At 39.8% G+C, this 22,298-nt stretch overlaps 1 long non-coding RNA gene across 4 annotated transcripts; it reads left to right on the forward strand.

The window, feature by feature from the left end:
• Window positions 1-31: 31 nt before the first annotated feature.
• On the forward strand, window positions 32-8,117 carry LOC133211110 (uncharacterized). Of its 4 annotated transcripts, none has more exons than XR_009725115.1 (5): window positions 32-164; window positions 1,544-1,648; window positions 3,208-3,273; window positions 3,364-3,452; window positions 8,020-8,117. It is a non-coding gene; the product is annotated as an uncharacterized LOC133211110 (long non-coding RNA). The 4 variants fall into 4 exon arrangements; XR_009725113.1 differs by lacking the exon at window positions 8,020-8,117 and adding an exon at window positions 4,813-6,420; XR_009725114.1 differs by lacking the exon at window positions 8,020-8,117 and adding an exon at window positions 4,024-4,307.
• Window positions 8,118-22,298: the final 14,181 nt, after the last annotated feature.

Here is a 22,298-nt window from a genome sequence, read left to right on the forward strand (position 1 = left end):
CTTCCGCTCTGCTGTGTGCCAAAACAAACAAGTTGCCAGGCTATGGATTTCGTTGACTCTAGAACTGAAGTCATAGATAAAGTAGGGCATAAAGTCTACAGAACCTCAAGGGGATATGGAGGGAGAAATACTGACCAGAAATAGATAAAGGAAAAATAAGGCAGGTAAGAATGCATGTGGTGCAAAGACTGCAGACATGAGAAATAAGGGCATCAGAGGAAAAAAGGCAACAAGCAGAACAAGTATTTCTGTAATCAGCTGAATTAGTGAAGCCATTTTTCTCAGAAAGTTGTTTCTTTCTTCCCCAGAATGACTCCAGCACCATTTGTAATCACTGTGATACCTCAATGGAGCGAGAGAGATGGCTTGTACTGTATTAGTATGTGTGCAGTTGGCCAGCACAGTTCAGCGGAGTTTGGTCTGCCTCTCTTCAGGTGGGGATACTTCCTTGGGCCTCTGTCATATACTTAGCTACGTATTTTCACAAAGTGTGTTCAGGCGTAATTATCTTTGGGTGTGCTATTCTGCCAAATATGGATGAAATTGAACATTTATATAAGCCTCCTTCCCTTAAAGTAGTCTGTAAAGAAATTGTAGACAGGGGTCACACTTCACTTAACAAAGAATATGTATGAAACCTAGCAGAGTGAAAAGAAAACCAGCAGTGAGGTAGAAGAGGCAGGATTAACAATGTGTCTCTGCAGGTTGAGGTGCTGTTAGCTGAACCCAGAAGCATTATGTAAGCTGTTCGTAAGTTTTGCAGAGAAGGTGGCACATTGGATGGAGCAACGTTAAGCACCTTCCAGGTTACAGTACGTCTAGACCTGGAATTAGCTTTATGCTCAATACAAGAGAGTACAGGTATCTAACAGGATAATAGCATGGTAACTAAGATGCAAAAATAGGAATGCTGTGTGAAAAAAAAGTGGGAGCAAACAGCTGGACTGACTATATTAACAAAGCGAACAGTAACATCAGCAGCCTGACGTCTGGATTCCACGTTCCCCACCTGTCTGCCTTTAAGAGTATCTGGTCTCTTAGAAGCAGAGAGTCACACCTTGTAGCATGCCCTTACCAGCTCAGATCTTTTTGTCCTTCTTCTGTTATTGCCAGTCAGCTGTTCCTAGCACTTAATACACATTATGTTAATGAATGCTAGGTTTTTCAATTTCATGCTGTACTAGGCAGCATGATAAGAAGACAGTATCAGACAGGCCATGGGCCAGAAGAGTCATGTGAATACCATCTTTAGCTGGAGAGTAATACTGGGGTTTTTTGTTTCCTCACAGTGATTATTCCTATTTCCTAAGCAGCCTTGGGGACAAAGGCAGGCAGTGGCTGGGGAGCTGTGGGAAGAGCTGAATGCAGTCCACAACGTGGTTAACTAAGCAGCAGGACTTAAAACTCTTAAAACAGAGATTCACCTCTTCTTTTTTTTCCAAGGAGGCAACTCCCATTGCAATGTGTTCCTAGCATAAGAAGTTATGATCTTCAGGAAAAGACTTTTTTCAGGGTATGTTATGTTTTCTGTTTTCTTATCAAGCTGTATGCATCAAGAAATGGCATGGAACAGAGTGGAGGAGCTGTTTCTGACAGCTGCAGTTTTATCTTGGAAAGAGGGGGAGGAAGGATGACTAGGGAGTAAGGGGTGTATCAGTCCCAAGTTGATCAGAGGGATATTGTATTTGTTTCTGTTTTTATTTCTGGGACCGATGCCCTTGTTTGTGTGTTTATGACACTTTAATACTCTTTTTTTCCTATTTTAGGGCTAAATCTCATAGCCTGAGTCTCATAGCCTGTACTCAGCTCTAAAAATCCACTGAAGTCGATAGGACAGTTTCTGTGACTAGAATATCAGGCCAAACGTCTGGATGTAGACAAAGAAAATGTTTCTTGTGTGAGATCAAATATGTCTTACGAACTTTAGAAGAAGAGATACTTCACCTCGCCAATTGCTGAGAACAGAGGACATTTGTATTTCCTCAGCCGTCAACACCCATACCATTTACTATGGGAATGATAGCTGTAACCTCAAAGTATCTTCATTAAAATGAGCAGGGTAAAGGGTTCCCTAATTCTGAAACCTTCTTTAAGATGATATTTAAAATCTAGATGAAGTAGCTAAATCGAAGTTAGAGGTGACAAAAGCAGCCAAAAAAACCCACATTTAACCCTATTTGCTGTGAACTTCTTTCCACACTCCTTAGCAATTTTTTATTTATTTTTTTAACCAAACACTAGTTAGATTACAGCCTGTCATCCCTAAACCAAACATATTGGCTCTTATCAGCTAGTGTCACAACATCTGTGTCCTTTGGAGGACAGGTTTTCAAAGGATGCAATGAGTGCTTCCAGAAAGAAGCAAGTTTCATCTCTCTTGCTGCTGAAAGTCACCTTGAGAAGCACAGACTGCTGTTTGGGCATTCAGACTGGGACAAAGCAAGTGCTTTTCAGTACACATGAATAGATTCATGCTGTGAAATTGAAAAGTAAGTCCTCTGAAGCTCATTTTTAAGATTGCTTTTAAGTTACAAGGTTCACATAAACTGAACAAACCATTATCTGGACCAGTGCTTCAAAAAGACTCTGTATTTCTGTGATTAGGAACTAGTGCATTAGGCATATATGCAGATATGTGCAGGAGGATGTGCTACAGTGAGCATCTCTCTCAGAGTATACCTCTGTGCCTGTGTGCAGTCTTTGTAGGGGGTGGGGGGGTGGAAGGTTGCACAAAGGTCCCCACACTGGTATATTTCAAATAATTTTTTTATATTTATCATAGTCATAAACCCTTTTTTTTAAGTAAAAGCACATTTATTGATGTACTCACTGGGTCGTAACTGCAGATGAAAGCAGTGGTCTTTTTCAGATAACAAACTGAGACATTGCCTATTCTCAGAAATAATTGTAGGCCTTATCTCATGAAAACACTAGTTTAGAGTAGTATGAACCTAAAAGATCAAAACCTGGTATTTTGGTCTTCAGGTTTATAATCAACTTCATATAATCTAATCCTCAGATGCATTAATGTATTCCCATTCACGTAGTGCTGGTTCTTGTATTATTTGAAGCAGATTCTCAAGGCCCCATACAGAAAGTAATTCCTCAGCTTCATTGTTAGTGTAAAAAAACATAAACTGTTTCTTTCTCAGAGCCTGCTGACATAACTATTTTCCTATGGGGTCTTCTATTCCTTCTTCATTCTAGGGAGTAATAGAAGCAATGCTTACAGCTGCAGCACTGGAGGCAGGACCTGTGTATTTCTTTGACCAGGTTATTTCTTTTATATATAGTGCATTCTACTTTCCTCTTTCCCTGAACACCTCTTCCAATCTTATATTGGAAACATTCATTTTGTTGTAGATGGAAACTAGAACTAAAGAGAAAGGCAAGAAGATACCATAATTCTCTTCATATTTCACTGCAGATCTTCCCGCTGGCTTTACTCCCAGGTAATAAATAGTGTGACACCAGTAGTGGTGAGAGCAGGGAAGTTTCTGTCAACTAGTTTTCCAGAGAAGGTACAAAAAGAAGTCCCAAGGTAGATGTGTCCAAGGCAGGACAGGAGAGATGGGGGAGGCACATGACCAGAACTGGCACCCTGCCATGCAGTGAGAGCAGAGGGAGACAAGTGAGAAGGTGACAGTGTCCTATACCTAATTCTCTGAGGTGTAGAACCTGATGTTCACTTCTGCTGTCAGCATTTCATGAGTTTAATATATTTAATATACAAACTGTGAGCAGTTAGTTAAAGAATGCCACATAATAACCTTGTTCACTGTTTTGGCATGAACTGAACAACGGAAACATTGGCAGGTGCAGAGGCGTGTGTATTTCATGAAGTTCATGTCTACTGACTAATGAATTTGGAGCTGGTGTTCACAGCATTCCTCTGGGGTGTGACTTCTGTGGATAACTGGGTTTTAAATTCAGGTTTCATCCCATTTGCTTTAAACTGGTTTGGTTTTTTGTTGGGATTTTTGTTTGTTTGTTTGTTTTGCCTACCTTGCTTCTGAATTTCAGAAATTTATTCCAGGCTGTTTCCATCTATGAATATGTTTATGTGCACATTACTTCAAGAGTGTAAGAAGCTACCACTGAAACTGGAGCAAGGTAACCATGCGGTCACAGCTAAACTTGTGTGTGGTTAGAGACTTGAGGAGTAAGACTTCTTTTTGGTAAAATTTCTTTGTATTTTAGATTTTAAAATTCCTAAAATCTTGTTAATAAATTTTTCACATTGGCAGTCCTCCAGTTAAACTAAAATAAAGATTGTCCTCTCACAATTATGGAAGATCAGTGTTCTCAAACTGAACCCCCCGCAAAAAAAAAAAAACAAACAGAAAATGGGGTATGTAAAATCAGCAGTTGCTGGAGAAGGCTTCTTTAGACACTCAAAAATTTTATTACATCTAAAGGTCTTTTGCATGTCACGTCAAAAAGGCAAAGCTTCGGATTTATTTGATTACCATTTTATGGAGGCAAGAGAAAATGGTTTTACACAGGAGAGAAGAAACCAATCAGCATGTTACATTACAGTGCACTTCAGCAGGCATAATCTAAAGCATACACTGTCAGTGCAGAGGCTCACTGGTTTGGCAGTGCCTGCACTAAATCTCCTGGTGCTGCTCTGCACAGGTATTTCTGAGCTTGAGCTGGGAGGCTTCTTGGGAGGAAATGTGGCTCAGTCTCAACTGTGAAAGGGAGCACTGCCAGCCTGTCCATATATGTTTCAGGCCACAAAGCTAACAGGTCTCTTTTCTGTGTTAACTGTCACTGCTCTCGCTTGATACAGCTTTTCTTTCTCCTCAGCCCAATTGAAGGCAGGAGTGCCATCTGTACAGATGAGTATAAAAAAGGCATGAAGACAGTTTCTTAAACAATAAAATGACAAGAAAACAAAAACCCACTCAGTTTTGTGATGTGTCTTGTCACTCCATGTGTAAAACCACTACAGAGGACTCAAACCCAAAGATCTCCCAAACATCTTTGATCCCACAAGTGGATGAGGACTCACCACTGAACATGTTGAATAAATCTGTGGCTGACAAAACGTTACAGGAACTTGGGAGAGAAGTTGTAGCTGCTTGCTAGGAATGAGACTGGTTTCCCTCAGAGGCTTGTGAATGTGCTAACCTGTAGCTGGAGGGAACTTGCTGAGCAGGTTGATTACCATAAATGGCACCAGAAGTCACTAGTGTAAAAAAGTATGAGATCCAGGAGAAAACAAGCCTCTGCTCTACCAGCCTGCACTAGAGAGGAAAAAAGAAAACCTGAGAAAGCATCAAACATGCCTTTAGGAAGTAAAGGTAACATTGTGCTGGGTAAATGTGCTGTGTTGTAATGTTTGTCCACAAAAGGGAAAAAAGCACTTTCTGTTAAGACTACTCTCTGTTGTCTGGGTAGGCCACATGCTTCACTTTATAGCTTGTTATACTGCAGCTCTCTGCAAAGCATTGTTTTAAGACATGATGAAATAGCGTTCCAGCTGAAGCAAGAGGTAAAAACACTTAGAAGAACAAAGCCGGTGAAACTGGGCAGTGTTTCAAACCATTTAGCAAAGCATTTTTAGTCTCCTCATTCAAGGTGAGTGATAGTCAGAACATATTGCACCAGTGAAAAAAACTTGCATCCAGACCATTTCGTTAAGCAAGTGTCATTAATCCTCAGTGCAGAACCGTAGGTTTGAGTCAAGCCTTTTTCAGGTGTCCAGGTGCTACTGCAGTCTCCCTCTTTAAAAAAAAAAAAAAAGAATAATCTTTGGGTTTATGTTTTTGAAAGCTGACTTACATTTGCATGTATGATCATAAGCATTGCACTCTGCTTTCTTCCTGTCTAGCTCCTACTGTACAAAATGATGCTGGCCAGTCACCCATCACAATCAACTCCTCACTGTCATCCAGCATTTGTGAGGAAAGAGGTGAGAGTAGCAGGCAGCTGATCTGGATGGCTTGTAGCAGAGGTGGTTAGAATGATGCAGTACCTTGATAGCTGTTCTGAATGCCGGAATTAACTAAAGTATGCATTAACATCAGGAGGAAGTAACTGTCAAGCAATAACCCCCCTTGAGTTTGGATGCAATCTGGTTTTAAATGCCCAGTCTTTCTCTGATTATCTCTGATCGTCTGCTAACAAGGTTTTCTACATAGCCACTGCAGGTCCACTAGTCTTTGCTAGCAGAACACAGGGTGAATAACTGCTTTGGGTTATTATTTTAAGCCTTTCCCTGCTGGAAACTGTCTGACTACGTATATTTGACTTAATAAATTTTGCTCTGAATGGGAACATTAATGCACTAACTGAAAAGTTCTTCATAAGGCATTATACCAGTTCTGCCTAAAACATGGACAAATTTGATGATCTAAAGGGAAGAACTGCTTACTTTGCACCTCTTTTTGGATTTCTTTAAGAACATTGCCATGTGGGAGAGGGGAAAAAAAAAAAAAAGGCAGCACAATTGTGCATTTTTTTTTGCTAATCCTGGCTGTGAAGTTGGTCAGGTGCCACAAGGACTGCAAGTTCCTTGGCTGGTGAAGGTTAAAAATGCTGCAGAGACAGCCAGCATCCTAGCATGGAGGATTAGCTCTCCAAACAAATATATAAGCACTGAATAGCCGATCTCTTCTGTGGTCTTCTAAAAATGTGCCAGTCAGTTTCTTCTGCTTGTAACAAAGTAACAGCATCTCTGAAATGCTTTGCTGTAGAGCTGCATGCTGTTGATGTCTCTGAGCTATTAAGTTTGCAAGAGTATTGATTCCACCTTTAACTCTTGTGCTCACAGGCAGCCCTTTTATTCTGCAGTCTCAGTGATCTCAAGATCATGCACACTTCCCTTCATCACTCCACCAGTGGCTCTGCTAGTAGTGCACTCTATTGTCAGGCTGCTATTGGAGTTTCCTTAGTCACAGATGGATGCCTAAAGGGTCGAGACAACCAGCTTTCACCGAACTGTCCCTGCCCTTTCCTGTCTCTTGAGAGCTTCCATTTGCTCAGTCTGTCATCACAGGTTTATTATTTATTTGGTGAAGGGAATACCAAGCAACAGGTTATGCATTTCTCTGAGTGCAGTTCTAACCCACTGAGTTCTTGTTTCTGACCAACTTGCTCTTCAATTTGTTCATAGTGAAACAAGAAATCTAAGTAATATAAGCTTCCCTGCATTAATTGTGACAATTGTTTGGGCCATACTCTAGCAGTCTATGTCTGTAGCCATTTTTTATCACCTCTTTTCGACTTTCTTATCAAGTAATCTGATTTCTTGATAATAACCAGAAAGTGTTCAAACTGTATAGAGATCACATCCTGACCATTCATCTTGGGCCTTCTCACCTTTTTAGAAAATTGAGTGAATTGAGGATCCCCAGAAGTTAAGAAATGCCTTCCTCCATGCTCCCCCAGGACTTCTGAAATCATCCACAAATGCTGCAAATGTGAATCTAAGTAAAATCTACCTGCTGTAGTGCAGCTGCAACCATAGGCATCTTACAGAAATGCATGCTAAAGGAATTCTGTGCTCCTGCTTCTCAAAGTGATGCATGGCTTAATTTTTCAACTACTTCTTCAGAGTGCTGCTGAGAATAATTAGAGACTGCGTTACCTGCATCCTTTCTCAGCTGTGATCCTGGGCTGTACACAAATCAAACAGTGCCTGTGACTGATGTGGGAAGTAGTTCACATGAGTGTCTATCATAGAACCATAGAATAGTTAGGCTCGGAAAGGACCTTAAGATCATCTAGTTCCAAACAATAATCCGTTTTTCTGCATGTCCATCTTCTTCCTAAACATAATTTTCTATTTTTCTGTTGAAGACACCTAAAAGGCACATTCCCTCTTTCTCCCATTGTATTTTTTAAGGCAAAGAATCTGTTCATTTAAGAAGGATATTTTGAAAGCTTCAGTACTTTGTATTCATATGAATGAACCTTACTTTCTATTGGCAGATGCCATAGACCAGGACTGACATTAACATCAGTCTTTACTTATACAGCTAATTCTTATCTCTCATTCTTTTTCTCTAGCTTGGATTCTCCAACATTCTGAATCAAATTCTGAATATCTTCACCAGAAGCTGCTTTCTCTGCAGACAGTGGAGAGCTTAGAACAAATTCAAAGTGAAGTTAACAATCAGAAGTTTCTACTTCCATAAGCAAAATTAGAATAAATGTTTTCATGATGTAGGATACAGATAGATTATGTGAGACCACTTAACCAAACCAACACACTAGTCTGCAGTGCATTATTGCTTTGGAAACTCCTAGAGTTCTGTTTGACATTTCACTATTCATGAAAGAGAAACATACACTTTTATTTTAGCCACTGGAAGATAAGAATTACCTCAACAGAGACTTTTTCAGGGACCAGTGGTGAGATCATATTATCTGATAATGTTTAGTCTGACGATAAACTTTCATTAGTTGCAAAAAACTGTTTGAATATCTTATTCAAAAGAAACCATGATCCATGAAAACTATTTTGCATGTTGATAATTTGCTGTGATCTGTAGCCTGTTGCCCTGCCAGGGCCTGAAGGAAGATTGCCATAATATATTGGCAATCAGAAAGAGTCAGGCTTTTATACTTTGTTATGCTGCTTATACTTAAGCCTATTTTTACATAGCACAAGATAGCCTTAACATCCCTGAGGCTTCTCATAGAGAGCTGGCCCTGTGTTTAAAATGTATGGTAGTTCAAAATACATCAGCCATCCTCCAAGTACCAGCTCTAGTGCTAAAATAGTTCAAGGGAGGAAGAAGGTGTCAGAAATAGGTAGGATTTACTCTGCCTGGTCAATTCTCTGAGAAAGAAGTACTGGAATTTATAAAGCAGGCTAGGTTTAAATGAAAAAAAATCTCTGTTAACTAATTATAAGCATTAATTACTTACAAGGACTTATAAACATTAATTACTTACAAAGTTAACCTGGATAATTTGATATCTGCAGCACAGCTTCTGAATTTCATCCTGTTAAGTATCCTGATATTTAACTGACAGTTCCTGTACACTGGCAAAATTATAAACATACTCAGATTTAATAAAATCAGTATTGTATCTAAGGTGAAGAATTGTGATTCATAATAAAAGGCTTAGGAGCTAGTGGCTGTGTAAAATCAAGCAGTTTTCAGTGTGTAAGAGTGTATATGCTACAATGCATTGCGTATTGTGCAATATAGTACACTGGCATGTTCTTCATTGTGGAATGGTTTATTATCACTGCTTTATTCCTTGGGGACCTGAGTAGCCCAAAATCTAAAATAATTGATGTTGCAGCTAAAACTGGAGTTTGCATTTTTTGACCAACTTCTGTATGTCACCCTCCACTAGCTATATAATTTGCAAAGTCAAGAAAAAGAAAAGCAATGAAAAAGCTTAATATTTGATTCTTATACTGAAAAAATAATACTTTCTGGTTATTTGAATGAGTACTGTTGTCTCCCCACCCATGAGACATACCATGTCTTAGAATTGCCTATTTTAGAGAACACTGTGAAATGTATTTGTTATTTGTCTTCCTGGATTCTGGGTTTTGATAAACCCCAGCCTGCAATTGTTAAGAATTGAATAGAGTTCTTTCAAACAGCGGGGATAGCTATGGTTGTCTGTGGTGCAAATATTCTGAGGTCTACCATATTACTGTTCCCAAAAGCTTTGCAGTCATCTTATTTAATTTCTGGCATAAACCTTATGCCAGAAATAGGGTCATAGGGTCTCACTACAAACAAAATGTTCCCTTTCACAGGACCTGAGCATGTTTGCAGGATTTGCAGACCCTGCTGGCCCATCAAGTTGGAAGTAAAATGCTGCTGCTTATATTGAAATCCCCTGAGGCTGTCACCAGATTTCTGTGTCAGTACCATGAGAATTGGCATAGTGTTCTTGAATATTTATGCTTAGCCTAGTGAGCAAAAAGTTTATAATGTGTAATATCTTATGGCAAAGTTGAAATAGCAAGAAATATTGGCTTGAAGACAAAAATATTCCCTTAATTTCTATCAGCTGATGTTTCACATAATTAGCTTTCCTAAAACATTTAGGCACATTTTACTCATACTGTAGCTGAAGACACAAACCTGGTGACTCACTGAGGTAACTGTACAATAGCTGAGACTTTAAACCAGAAGTTTTCGCTGTCACTCACACTGGCCGCGTTGGTCCGTAAGGAGTGTGAACCTCCATACTCTACTGCAACTCATGGGCTGAGTCCAGTGACAAAGCACTGAAATGTCTGTAGCAAGTCTAACAAGCGAGGGGCTGTTCTCTGGTGTTTGTGAGGCTGCCTGAATTCCTAGCTAAATCAGTAACCTTCATCATTTATATCTCAGCTGAGAAGCTCACAAATCAAAGTATGTTTTGTGCTTAGGTCTAACTTCAGTCTAAATTAATGGAAGTCTGGCCTGAGGATTCTGCTTATAAAGAACTAATCAGAGGTGTAAAATTTTTCTCCCTCATGTAAACAGAGAAGAGCAAACACCCACATGGAAAGAAGTGCAGTTTGACAAATCAATTATTCTCTGGCATTATGGTAATCACAGAGAAGCAGCTTTCTCCAAGACACAGAAGTTTCTGACTAGCATGACTGTTGCACCAGGGCTGACATTTGGCAAACCTCAGATCCCAGTGGTCAAGAAAGCAGGCACAGTATGGGGAAAACTGCACTACGGGCTGAACGATGGCTCATCTTTCATTTAATATGCTTTTTGTTTACGGAACACGTGAATTCTAGCAAGAGTGTGAATTCTGGCAGGAGTGTGAGAGGTAGGGGGAGGACTACAGAGGAAAGGCTCAGACTTAACGTGTAGCTTAACAGCTTCCAAGACTTGGCTACATGAAAATGTTCATTTCTTATCAGACTTCATAGTACCAGAGGTATAGCCAGGTAGTCAGATTATAACAAAGCCCAGTATACGTCAAGTGGGTGGACATGCCTCAGAAAGAAATATTCTGGAATGAAAAATGCGATTACAAGTTCACTGGAATCCATTTAAAGTATTATCTTGTCTTGAACAACTATCACTTTATCAGTCATCGAGCTAGATTAGGAACAGCTCTAGGTTTAGCACAGTAAAAAACACCAGAGATCCTGTGCTTCATGAACTTGTTTCTGATTCATATGTTGCTCCTGCAAAGGTCACTTTTGGCATGTACCAGCCATGTTAGGTTAGTCAAGTGAGTGGATTTGGTCCTGAGAGTTCTGCCCATCCTCCATCCCTCCCAGCCCACTTATTCAAGGAAGGAGATGGCTGGGTTAGTAGCTTCAATTGCCCACATGCACCTGGACCTAATACCCTGATAGAGAGTTTTAGTGCCCATGTTCTCTGCAGGGGCATTTAACAGAAGCTATATAACTGGAGAATGATAATAAGTTAACTCCTTGACTCTCATTATAGCTGTCCTTCTGAGTATCTTGCTGTTTGTCAAAGCCACTGCAATCTCCCATGTGGGGAGGTTTATACCAACATATTTAGCCCTTCTCCAGATCACTCTGTTATTGGAACTTTCACCCCTTTTGGACATGGTAGCATTTGTCTTTTTGACAGGTAGGTAGATGGAGCAGATTGACATCTACATGTGTGGGAAGATGAAAAACACCACTTCCATCTTGTTTGCAGGTCAGGTGGAGGTGAAGGAACTTGTCGCCTCTACAAATCCCCCCTAGGAAGTCAAATGTCACCATTTTTTCAAGCAACCCCAAAGCACTGTTATCTAAATTGCTAAACTAGACAGGCATCACTTTGAAATTTGAATTCCCCATTTGTAAAACCCATGCTGTGAGGACAGGATGCACTTTGGCTTACGAGAAAATTTGCGAAGGAGCCAGCAGGCAGTTGGGAGCCAGCCTTCTGGCTGCCTTGAATGTGTGACATGAGCTCCAAATAGATACTCCACACAGAAAAAAATGCAGATACCCTCTTCCTCCTTTCGTTCCTGCCACTTCTTGGTGCCTCACAATGCAGCGCATTATACAGGTTGTAAAAAAGATTAGATGCCGTTTGTTCTATGTACTGTCTGATCATCATTACGATTTTCTGTATTAAAAATAATTTTGGTGTGACTGTATGTAGATGTGGAGCTACCAACCTAATCCGGAATAATTTACACTCAACAAAGACCTGAGACCACTGTGCCTTGCCACCACCAAGTATTTGCAGTTGTTTGGCCTCTCCCTCTATTTAAATGTATCTGAGTGACTTCTGCAGGTCCCTTCCAGTTCCATTTTCTATGATGTGTTTTTAATAAGGATAGAAATGAAGACAGTAATTGTCTTCACTAGATCATAGCTAGATGCATGTTTTAAGGAAAATCTGTTAAGAAAAAAATGTAAGGAAAGTGTTGCTCATGGTTTTACATTTTCATCTTGGGTCTGTTTCTTTCACTGGGTTTCATTTATTCTCCCAGGTTCGTGTTACACCATCTTGTTAAAATAATTGCAAGTATTTGCTTGGATACTTATCCTTCTATACAGCTTTCTTCCTTTTGTGGGTGGGTCCCCTATCTAAAGGGGCATAGGTAACATCTGTTGTTAAAAACCTGTCTAACAAAAGCTGCAGGATGAACACTGATTTTCTCAATATCTCAAATGCAGTTGTACAGAGCAGATCCCCACTTGTGGGGGAAAAGCAAGCACACAAGTGATGTCCTCTGAAGTTTCAGGCCCACTGACCTATGTAATCTAAACATCAACAGTTCTTTTCTGGATGTGTTTATATCTCTCCATGTATTTCTCTGCACCTTTACATGATGTACACAAAGATTATCATTGATTCCTACTTCCAGCACTGTCTTTTTCCACTTTAATGTTCCTTCGGTGACTTTGGAGTACCCAAGACATCTGGGATCAGAATGTCATGCCCTGCAGAGAGGAACAGTAGCTAAAAATGAGGGACACATTATCTCGCATCTGCGTCAAGAAGTCAAATTGATTGGCTTACCATCCTGAATGAGCTCTTGGGGTTGGAGGAATATGTTTGACTGGAGCTATGCAGAGAAGGATTGTTCAGCTTTTGTATAAAATGACTTTAAATGGAGTTCAGCGCCCTCATAGTTAGTGAAGGAGTTGTCCCTTGTTTATTGAAAAAGTAAAAATAACCTAGGAGTCCAAAATACCCCCTAACATTTTAAACAACTCTCATGTGGGTGGATTTTTAGCAAAGAATGGCCATGTTCCCAAGTCAGCAAGTGCCTATGTGGAGCTCAACATGAACCGAGGATGAAGGAGGATCTGGGTAAAGAAGCAAAAGTAACGCTGCAGGCAAGATAATAAGAAACTGGAATGTGCTAAGATACAAAATAGTGGACTGTTAGCAAGTTTTAAAGGTTAAGTTCCCATATGCTTATTTGATCAATTGTATACTAGTTGCTGTATGCTGCAAGAATATGTATCAATGTATAATATACTAAGCTAGTGTATATGTATCCAATCATAATACAACAAACTACTGAATATGTATCTAATTATACTACAGCGAGCTACTGTAGATGTATCCAAATATTATACAGCGAGCTATTGTAAATGTAACCGTAGTTGCTGTGTGTTACAAGAAAATGTATCCTATTATAATAAATGTATCTGATTATAATACAGCAAGCTATTGTAAGCAGATGCAGAGAAACAGTATAAAAAGGATTGATGCTCTGTAATAAATGGCTTTTGTCTGATCACACTGATCTCTGACTGAGTCCATATTTTTTCTGCAGCAAAACCAAGCAAATTTACCTACATTGGCTAATTTTACATTGTGGAAATGCAAGTAAACCATACGAAAATAAGAAGTGCAAACATTAAATCCCAGGATTCCTGCTCCTTCTTGCTTTGTCCTTTTTAATGTGCATGTATTTACTTTTCAAAACACAGTGGAAACTCAAGAAAAATGTATCTTTTATTAAAAACTCAATTGCTATACTCAATGAAGTTGTGAGAAAAAACTAACAAACTAGTACTATGCCTGGTACTTCAAACAATAAACACCCAAATTCTCCAATCCCCTGTGTTCAGGGATGACCATCAACACACAGGATCCACTTTCAAAACCCCACTTTTTTGATGAGCTGAACACTTTTCTGTGTTTCAAAATTTATGTCTCTCTGCAGGTCACCAAGAGTTATTTACTTATGGGTAGATAAAATAGACATCAGAATACATATTATTCTTAAGAAATATTGAGTATAGGAACATTAAAATATTCCTGAAACTGTCTGCCGAAGGCTCATAGGTGAATGGCATTTACATGCCATTTCACTGCATCTGTTTCTTTACATTTACAGCTAAGTGGTTCATTGCTCCTAGGAATGTACTAGTAAGTGGAAATAGCATTAAAATCACATCATTTGATAACAGTTCCTTTTAAATTTGAATGATAAAGGCAAGAATTTAACCTGACTCTTTATCACAAGGATAATTATACCTGCCTCACAGGCCTCTAGCATGTGAAAAGCTTGATGAAGGAGCATATATGCAAAGTGGCTTTTTAATTAAAGACTCGTAGATCAGAGAAATCGGCTTGTATTGCTTAGGTTTTACTGAGATGCACGAGGAAAAACAGGTTTCATATTTTTGCTTGTTTACAGCAACATTATAACAGTGATGTTTAACCAGGAAGGAGGTCTGGTGACTAATAAAGGTGAAGAAATGGTCAGAAAATGGAAATGGCCTAGGGATGGCAAGCTTGCCCAGCCTGTTATAGCACAGGTAATACTAATTGCATTACTTTTCTCACTGTTGTTCATGTGTTCTGGTCTCTGTGAGGTGTCTGAATTGCAAGGAAGATGATGCTTACATTTCTTCTTTAACACATTCTTTATGAAGTATGGCTCTCCCAACGGCCTCTACATGACTGGGCATTTTTAAGTCTGTTTTACTCATGTGGTATTTTAGGGAGAAGAAGGAAAATTGACTGGAATTGTTGTAAGTCAAAATTTCAGTAAACCAGAGTTCCATCTTCCCTGCTGGAAACAGCTTGGAAACATCTTTTCTGAGCTTGGGAAGCCATTCCTCATTTTTCTTTTGGGAATGGTCGGGGCAAGCAGTTGTTTGCCTTACTTCAGGCCTGATTGGTTTTCCATGGAGTTCATGAGAAGTCTCCCACTGCTTTGTACTTACCACAGCTGGGCCTAGCATGCTGCAAAAATACCAGAAACAAAGGTAAAACCTTTGTGACCCAAGTCAGTAAGCATGCCTTCAGGCACAGAGTTTGTAAAGACACTCATTATTTACAGGGGGTTGATCAGGTGATCTTTTTATTCCTTGCTACCTAATATAGAGGTACTGGCATCATGCTTAGTATTTTATACAAGGCATACATAATGCCCTGAGAGAATGTCAGGTAGCCAAACCGTACCGGGTTTTCTTTACTTGATCCATACTAACAGGCTGGCAGCTGACATGAAAGAATAACCTCGAACATGGCCATGACTTTCATATATTTGACATTCTTACTTGGAGCTGGATTTTTTTTCTGTAAACTGACTTTTGTTTGCCCTGTGAAGCCTCCAGGAGTTTGAGATTTCCAAATGCCATGCTGTAGCTGCAGCGTTGCTTTTTACAAAGCCTGTAAAATTGAAGCAGATAATTATTGAAGCAGCTTGGGTTATCAAATACAGATTATAGAGCGTGAATGATGTGCTATATTAGATCAATTTGATGTTCCTCAACAGCCATATGAAAATAGTGATGAATTTAGTAAAGCTGTTTGGTTTTGCAGTGTAATATTTGAATGGGTAGGAGTGTCAGAGGCTGGAAGATGATTGTGTAAACTGGCTTTTGGATTAAATGGAAGTAGTTCCAAGTCCCGTGCTTGGTGTCACCAGGACATTCTTCATGGTCTGTGTGCACAGGAAATTCTAAAGCCTTTAGTGACCCCAATTTTAAGGAAATACTTTATATGTGTCAAAATGCTAATTCTTTACTTGAGAACTAAATATCCAAATCCTGCTCATTTTCGCCAACGACGGTATTTAAAGGGCAAGCAAGGACTAGAGCTTCCCAAGTCTGTCTGTGGCTGACTCCACAGCCTCTGCCTCAGAAGTATACATGCTTTCCTGAGCGGTTTGAGAGGTGGGAGTGTTTTTCAGGTCTTCCTGCTACACAGCATCACCTTCCAAAACATGCACGGTGTCAGTACATTTACTTTGGGCAGGAGTCATCCAGACAAAGGGCTGGAAGCTGCCTCTGCCCACAGTTCTTATGTTACAAGATAACTTTGCAGGATTCAGATGAGAGCAACAGCACTAAAACTTAAGCCTGGAGTAACTTGCTCATCTATGACCAACTGTCTTGGATAACCCTCTGAGTCTTCAGTCAGCCTCTTCCATCCAAACAGAAGTATGAAAGATTGTTGGCATTAGTAAACCTCCTTTTTCACTCTTTCAGGTTAATGGATACATCACAGTGAGGATTGCAGGGTGCTCGTGAAATTAGCTTGGTCTACAAGTGGCAACATGAAAGCGTGTGCTTGTCTTTGTCGCTGCTGCAGGGTGTGGCTCTTCCACGGTTCGGAGGATCCCTATGTTGTAACTGCTACATCATTGCGTTTCATGAAAGCCCTTTAAAAAACCTGTTTGCCCTGGGAAGTAGGGAACTGGTGAGCTTTCCCACAAAACACACCTACCAAGTTTAGTTCCTTTTGGCTGTGCTAAGTGCAGTGGCGCAGAGTGATCAAGTAAGAGCTTCTAGAGATTAAATAGAGATGTAAGTGGATTTATGCTAATGTCCACCTACTCTAGGTCTGGGCCAAAAGGACAATTATTTCTAAGTACTTAGATTCCTATTTCTACTCCCCCCCCCCCCCCTTAATTATTTAATGCATTGCTGGTTCACAGTTCTTGGTAGATAAGTCCCTACTGCCCTACATCCAATGTTTTCTTTATAGGTGCAGCTAGAACACATATGAATCTTATTTTTTTGCTCAGAAAGGATAGTTAAATATTACCTGTAATTCATCTGGAATTCTCTGTTCTACCAGATAGAATAGTAAGTTCATTGGCAGCCCATTCTGAGGTTGGTATAATTTATTATGCTGTAGGTGGTAGGTACTGACTGAAGCCCAAAGAAATCCTGATCCAAATCTTTCTGGTCTGCAGTTCTGTGCAGTGATCTGCTGTCCAGCTAGGTTAATTACCCAGCCAAACACCTACATCTTCATAGCAAATGCTGCCTTACAGTAGAATTGAAATATATTGTTGGTAAAACAGGGTTTTTTTTGTCTGTGTGGTTTGGGGGTCAGGAAAGTGGCAGTTACAAAACAGTTGTTGGAAAAACAGAAGAAATCTATGATCCAAGCAAAGCAAAAATAAAATTCTGTTTGTTCAGAGTTTCTTTCCTTCTTCCTGTTATAAATGAAAGCATTTAGCCTAGAAAATGTAAAATACACACTGCAGGTCTAGGAAAGGCATGTATACATGTCTGATTGGCTTTAAGATAAATTTAGATTAACTCCTGGACTTGAGAAAGTACATTTGTCAGAGTTATGAAGTGACATTCTGTAAGAGCTTCAGAATGTGTAGCTCACACATTGAACACAATCCGTGAAACTACTACACACATTGAACACAATCCGCAAAACTACTACAGCTAACACAACCGTCATTGACAGAAAACCCCACATTTCTGCTTGCACAGGCAAGGAACCATTCTAAATGAGGAAAGATAAAAATAGTAAATTAACGTATTCAAAATCTAACCTAATTTTTACTTGTCTGGAAACAAAAATTTAATCTTACATAAGATAAACCTTACTTTTTTTAAACAGTTCAGTAGTTTGTTGATTAAAGATTGAGAAGCTCTTAATACCTCCTGAATAAACTGTAATCCCTCTGTAATACAGGGATGAGAAACAACACCTTATTCCTTCTAATTCTGAAAATCACTAGGCCATAATAATGACAGAGCTACTCCTGAGTCCCTGTAAGACTGCCATCCGAAATGGGACCAGAACAAGGCTGAGCCTCCTTCAAAATAGAACTAGAGAAGAGGAAATGTCATTCACTGGCTATCTTCCCCTGGTGGAACTGGAAGGGTCACTGTTCTGAGGGACTACGAGGGAACAGCAAGAAATGGTCTGGCAGGAATAAGTCTTTTGGCTCATTTACACCGTTGAGAAGGTGTTTAGAATTTACACAGTTCAGATCTACTTCTTTACACACAAAATTTTCCTTGACACAGCACTGAGGTGGGGAGTTCGGCTTTAAGAGGATTTGACTTTAAATAACTGACACAGCAAATTCCGTCTGGGAAAAGTATGGCAAACATATGGTGGACAGCTAAGGTCTGAATCAGAAAGAACCTGTGTCTTCACTTACTCTAATGGCAGAGGGTGTGTCAGTGAAAACCTATGAAGAAGGTACAACCAGAAGCTTTTATTGAGTCATTTTAATTTGATTATAGATCTGCTCTCTAAGACTCCACAATGACTCATGAAGGGATGCTCCAGCAGCACACACCAGATGAATATGGTACTCTGCAATCTGATTGCCCTCCCTCTTCCAAGCAGAGTCACATAATTTTGAGCACTTGTGGTCCAAATGAGCCAATTATTTCAAAAGCTCAGACTTTTTTTGAAAATGGATATGAGAAGGTGGCCTTTGCTTACATCAGAATATCAGCTGTGGTTAGTGGCCTTTGAAATACTTGTTATTTCATTATAGATTACCTGACAACACCAAAAACGGTCTAAACTTCACAGTAAATCAGCATTTGTCTGAACTTTGCCCTTAGTTTCTTATTTATGAAGATTATCTTTCCTCTGAATTTTAAGCAGTGCTTCTTATAGTCAGCAAGAATCTAACTCAATTAGTCTTTATCTCTTCCAAAAATCAAATAATCTCCTTTTATAGCAATTAAAGTAGCTCTTTTTTTTCAGTTGTCAGCAATCTAAATAATTACAGTGCACAGTAAAACCCCATAAACCAACAAATATTTAAATGCCACACAAAGAAAACTATGAATCATCATAGCAGACGTGATGAATACTGTCTACAGCCAGTTAAGCATATAGGGTATTTGTCTTTCTTCAAGTGGTAGATTCCAAGACTTAATACCATTCTTTTTGGAGTCCCATTAGTGTCCACTTTCACATAGGTCTATGGTCTCTATGAAAGTTCTTTGCCCCAAGCACACTCTTGCACTACTTCCACTCTTCATTACATGGAGCTGAATAGTAGAAAATCCATATCCTGCTCCTGGCTACAACTTTAGAAGACAGTTAATCCTTTTAGCTCTTTCTGTCCTAAGTAAGCATAACATAATGAGCTCATTAAACCCAGACATATTGCCACTACCTGTCATTTAATAGTTCCCTTGCCAGCAGAAAATTCTTCTCTTCAAAGCAGAGATAAATTGGACAAGCTATAGGAAAGACCTCAAATTTAGAGATTAACGTTCATTCTGAGAAAACACTTCTGAGTCTTGTCTCTCTAGCCCTTAAATATGTCTAAACACAGAGACTTTGTATTAACATCTTCTGCAAGGACTACCTAAGATCTAATTCACAGGGGCAAATCTGCAGAAGGAGTGTTTTCAGGTAGGTTTAAACTACCAGTCACACAGTGGCGTGGTAGAATCTGTAACATTTTTAGAGAATACAGAATGTTGGCATGCAAACCAAGATTTCCTTAAAAAGAGATAAAAATAGTTCAGTGGGTGAACTGACAAACTGCAAGTAAAGAGGCAGCACCAGGCTGGTTTTGATTCATGCAAGAAATCAACAAGAACAATATCTGCATAGAATGAAAAGCACGCTTCAATCTTAACTGGGGAGAATCCTGTGTAAGGAGAAATGTGGGTTATGTGGTATCTACTCCAACTTAAAGAATTAGGGAAACAAAAATATCACCGCAGCAGTCCTGCCGTAGCTACTTTCTGTCTGGAACAAAAGAAAAGGAGTCTCAAGGGGCACAATATTGAAAATATTTATTTTTTATTTGAAAGCATTTCATTTAAGGTGTGAAGTAGATATATTATTTTGAAGTTGCATTTATATTTTTCAAAAGAGCCTTTGTTAGCGGTTGATTTTCATTTTCCATAGTTATCAAGGGCTCTTTCAAACATATATTGATGTCTCATTGCTTGTAAAATGTTATTACATGTATCACACTGTTACTACGTATGTTCAGAACAAATTTACTGTAGAGCATTTGTTTGGAATGCAAAGATTTAAATGGTTCTAGATTCAATGGAAAATCTAGCATTTATATCTGCTTCATGTTTTTCTTACTGCATAGCACAAAGTGCTGTCTTTTTGGCCGTTTGAGTTTTCATGAGCCCAGCCAAGCAGACAAGCAGCAAGAGCAATTGCTCTGCTTTTTTGTATTTGTCATCTCCTTTTCCAGTGCTACGACAGAGCAGGATTCACTATTGCAACTATTCTCCCAGTGGTGGCTGAAGCATTTGATGGTGTTATGTCAGTGTCAGCACCATTAAACACCAGATGGGATCATTAAGTTCTTTAATTTGTTTTTCCACTGTTATTTTTTAAAGCCAACGTTGACAGAGCTGTTGATGAAAAATGAAGTTCCAGATGCAGCTGAAAGCCACATAAATAACATCACTGCCACCAGAGAACTGAGGAATTTGCAGAGGAAGATCTGGAGCACTGTAGATGACCGGCTGCGATATTATTGCACAGCCTTAGATCAGGCATACTCACAAAACAGTTGTGGATGTGGTTTATGAACTTGCTTCTATGTCAGCAGGTACCAAAGTAGACTAAATAGTTCTCTGAAAGTCAGCCCCCAAATGACCACCAGCAAATGCAGACACTGCTGTCTTGAACATTGAACCAGACACGAGATCAATGGACAATGTGTTATTCAAGTTGGTGAGCAGGTACTTGGGATGCATGGTTCCTCTGAGGTCAGCAGATATTTCTGTGCTGAGTGTTTCCATACAGCATGGTTTTAAAATTGCCAGGCAAGTGCCAAAGAAGCCCACTCCACAGCTGGTAGCAGTAGGGCTGCATCAGAGTGTCACTGCACTTGGACTGACCGGTCTACAGGGACTGGGTCATTTAGTGCACATAGCAGCATGTTAACACACTGTACTGTTCCCAGGGCCAGGCTAACAGCTCTGCATGGAACTGCACCAAGCCAAGCACATTGACTTGGTCAGGGATCGCTGCAGTGAGGTACACTGCACAGTACAGACTTGCCCTGTGTAGATCCTTGAGATACGCTTGGGCTGAACAGACAGTGAACTCCAGTCCTATATTGAGGAAACTACTGGGGACAATGAGACCTGCCTGATTCCCTACTGCTCTTGGTGCATAAACTGAGACTATGGAGGTGGAGGAAGAAATGGCTGGAAAAGAGGAAGAAAAAAAAGTGTGTAGTAAATGAAAGCCTTTTTTGAAGACTCCTGCTTTATATGCATTAGCTATAACATTTAAATTAACTATCTGATAAGGTAATCCACTGTGAGTTCATTTAACACCTGACAGCATGAAAGCTAGGTCTGGGCAGAAGCCTAATATAAAGTTGATTTCAGCCCTGAATGAAACTAAATTGATTTAGAGAGCTCATGCTGGTTCATTATATGCCATGGGAATCATTCTGAGTGCTTAGTACATAAAAGCCTCCCTAATAATACTAACAAAAGATATAAGAACATGCTCTGGTTTACTGAACATGGTTTGATAAAATTTGCACTGCCTGAATTCTGTATCTTTGCTGATTGATTTAGCATAAGATACATTGTGGCTATACTGAAGTCCTCTTGTGGGGAAGACAGCTAGAGAATCATAGAATCATAGAATAGTTAGGGTTGGAAAGGACCTTAAGATCATAAAGTTCCAACCCCCCTGCCATAGGCAGGGACACCTCGCTCTAAACCATGTCACCCAAGGCCTTGTCCAACCTGGCCTTGAACGCTGCCAGGGATGGAGCATTCACAACCTCCCTGGGCAACCTATTCCAGTGCCTCACCACCCTCACAGGAAAGAATTTCCTCCTTATATTCAATCTAAACTTCCCCTGTTTAAGTTTTAACCCATTACCCCTTGTCCTGTCACTACAGTCCCTAATGAAGAGTCCCATCCCCAGCATCCCTATAGGCCCCCTTCAGATACTGGAAGGCTGTTATGAGGTCTCCTCGCAGCCTTCTCTTCTCCAGGCTGCACAGCCCGTTCCTTTAGTGAGATTAATTTACCTTCTACCTTGTAAACATCTTTGTCAACACTGATAATGTTTTCATCTGGATTATAATATAGCCACCAGAAAAACCTGCCAACCTGCCAATTACTTATACTTATTCCAACAGCAGGGAACTGGTTCTGGGCAGGAAAAGGGAGGTGCAAAAGAGTGAGGATCAGATT

Source organism: Neopsephotus bourkii, unplaced genomic scaffold, assembly GCF_033783945.1.
Source record: "Neopsephotus bourkii isolate Nb327-2 ecotype Australia unplaced genomic scaffold, CSIRO-AGI_Nbou_v1 NB_567, whole genome shotgun sequence".
NCBI classification, from domain to species: Eukaryota; Metazoa; Chordata; class Aves; order Psittaciformes; family Psittacidae; genus Neopsephotus; species Neopsephotus bourkii.